Here is a 3,038-nt window from a genome sequence, read left to right as displayed (position 1 = left end):
TTAAGAATTACCTAAAATATTGAGTGAATGCTTTCCTTATCAGAATTTTGAAGCTATTTTTACCATATTAGTCCAACTCAGAAATGCAATTAATTACAGGTCATTGTAGTTTGTATCTGGAGATTATAATTCATCCTACAAGTAGTTTGCAAGAATTTGTATCACACACAAAGTACCAGAATTACAGAACACTTTAAAGTAAAATAAGTAAATAAGTGGCTCAACTAAATGAATTTGTTTATGCTCTCATTTTTTGGTGCTTGATGGTGTAAAACTGTAGTTTAATTGAGAATGTGATATTAATATGCTTTAAGTGACTTTATAGAAATTTTACCTCTATTGTAACTATAATTATAAACTATAATTTAACTATCTTTATAATAAGTAAATAAGAGTACCTGGTAATTCAATGGACATAATTTGGTAATAATTTAATAATGTTTCTTTACATGTAACTGGATTTAAACACCTCTGGCAGTGCTTGCCTCATTTAGTGATTAGTGATTGAGAAATGTTTCCTGGCTATATAAATAATATATGAATGATATTTGTTAAATCGTTGAAGGTATTTGAGGTATTAAGTATCTTAAACACTTTCTTTGTAATCTTATTTATACCTTTCATTTTCATTAACCAGGTAAATAAAAGTAAATTTTTCCTTCTCCTTCTAGTGATTTCCTTCTCCTTCTAGTGATTAGTGAGGACTCCATTTAAAGTAATTTTTGGAAAGAGGTCTCAATACCTAGCTCTATATATGAATAAATAAAGTGTTCGCATATTTTGAAATAAAATATGATGCCATCAAAAATCACAAGAGCTGTCTGGAAATGTGAGGAATTTTAAAAAGTTATTTACTTGTTTTATAAAGTTTATTCAAATGTGCATCAACCTTTTTTCATCTCTTTATGAAAGAGCATAGGCCACTATGCACTTTTCTGTTTATCTTTTCCACCTAATATTAAATTGTAAGTACAGAACTAAATAAAATTATGTTGTCAGCTTTAGGTACCTGATGCTATAAACCTAGAGTTCTAATTGGAAATATGATATTAATATGCTCTTTTTAGAAGTTTGATTGCATTACTTATTTCATGAAGCAAGAAATAATGATAAAATTGCTAGTTATTTTAATCAAGAACCATTTGAATACTCATAAATTAAAGATATTTAAATATCAGGGCAAAAAAAGCCACATGAAATGAAATGGACCAGCTAACTATTTAAAAGAATTCCCATGTGTCAAGTGGCATAAATAACATAACATAGAGGTGAGGATTAATTTTCTCTCAGATAACTTGTTATCTTGTTTTAATATGATTAAAAATCCCCCCTGGGTCTGATGCTAATCTCTCCTCCAAGGACTTGGATCTTATCAAGCTTGGGAGCTACTTTGGAAGTAAGAGAGTGCTCTCCAGAAGAACCCTCAAGAGCCAGTATCAGTTTTTATAATCTGCTCTGGGCTAATGAGAGAGCCGGTTGAGTTTACACAGATTATCACTTGTGGCTGTCTCATCGACTTGACATTGTACAGGAAGAGAACTCAAAGTTCAAGGAGGTTCAGACAAAGTAGACAGGTAGAAATTGAGAGACCATTTTAGTGGCTTGCCATAAGATGCTTTAGGTTTCAATTTGTTTGTTTATCTTATCATCTTATTCTGATGTCTCTAAAATTTCCCTTTTTAGCTCAAAGACTTACATTGTATAAAGAGCCTTTGCTTTTTAAAATTCAATATAGTATTAATTCAATAAACACTTATTGAGTATCTGTTATGTGCCAGTTACTGTGCTGAGGGGTTGGGGATATAGCAGTGAGTAAGGACAATGAGGTACTTACCCTTCTGAGGCTCACAGTGGTGGCAAGGTTGGCATTAACTAGACAGTATTCAAGAGTAATAAGGGCCCTAAACGTGTCTTACTTTTTAAAATACTTTCTGTCACTGCAGCCTTCTGTTATGGTACTTATAAGCTATGTCCAAGTCCTCTTGTTGCTTTATGTTTGAATAAAATGGATATTCATCCATTAATTTATTCATTATTCTTTCAACAAATACCATTTGAGTGATTCTATTGCCTAACAAGTGAATGACAGAAAGATAAATTAGACCTGCCCTCAAGCATCTTATGGTCTAGTGTAGGGGATAATATATGTATATACATTATGATGATGCTACTCTATAACAGTTATAGAAGTTCAGCTAAAGAAGGGAATGTTTCCAGCTGACAGGGTCAGGAAAGGTTCCATAGATAAAGAGGCTATAAATGGGGCCTTATAATTAGTGAGGTTGTGAACATGTGGCACAAGGAAAAAAATATCCAAAATAAAGGACAGCAGAACAAAGGCATAAAATTGGGAACTCAGAGAGAGTCAACAAAGCAAGAGCAAGCATTCAATTTTGATGAGTGGGTTGGGGAGAGTGAAGAGGTACAAAGAGAACAATAGAAGTGTTAAAAGCATCTAATAGCTTGCTTGTTGCCAAGGACCACAGGATCCTCATATATTTGGAAGCTTTTTTATGAGACACACTTTATGAGACAACCGCCCACCCCATGCTGCTGGTCCTCTCAGTTCCGATTCTCTTACATTATCTAGTTATTCAGGAATGCATAACATTAAACATAATAGATACTGGGGCCAAAAATCAACAATAGTTGGAAACATGTAACTTGGAAAGACATGTCCTCATTTTGAAATCAAATCCCAGACAAAACCTCTGGAATTTCAGGTTTGGTTACGAATGTTGAACTTGTATGAAGTTCACTAAAGTTCACTTTTAGGAAGCCTGGAGAGAGTTAGGTGTAAATCAGAACCAGTCGAAGTGGCAGCCTGAATACATACATTCATAGGTACAGAAAGACATGCCCAGCCCTTTGGAGTTTCAGATGGAAACCATATGCAATGCCATGGTATTGCATGGCTTTAGCCGGAAGCCTGGCCGTTCAGCGCCTTCCACTGGGTCTCTCTCAGCAGTTTTATTTCCATTTGATCCTGAGTTTACTGCTGGGTATCTATCCTGCTCTCAGAAAATAAGAAGCTTGAA

The sequence above is a fragment of the Pteropus vampyrus genome, unplaced genomic scaffold, assembly GCF_000151845.1.
Source record: "Pteropus vampyrus isolate Shadow unplaced genomic scaffold, Pvam_2.0 Scaffold11, whole genome shotgun sequence".
Classification (NCBI taxonomy): Eukaryota; Metazoa; Chordata; class Mammalia; order Chiroptera; family Pteropodidae; genus Pteropus; species Pteropus vampyrus.
This window is presented reverse-complemented; position numbering follows the sequence as displayed.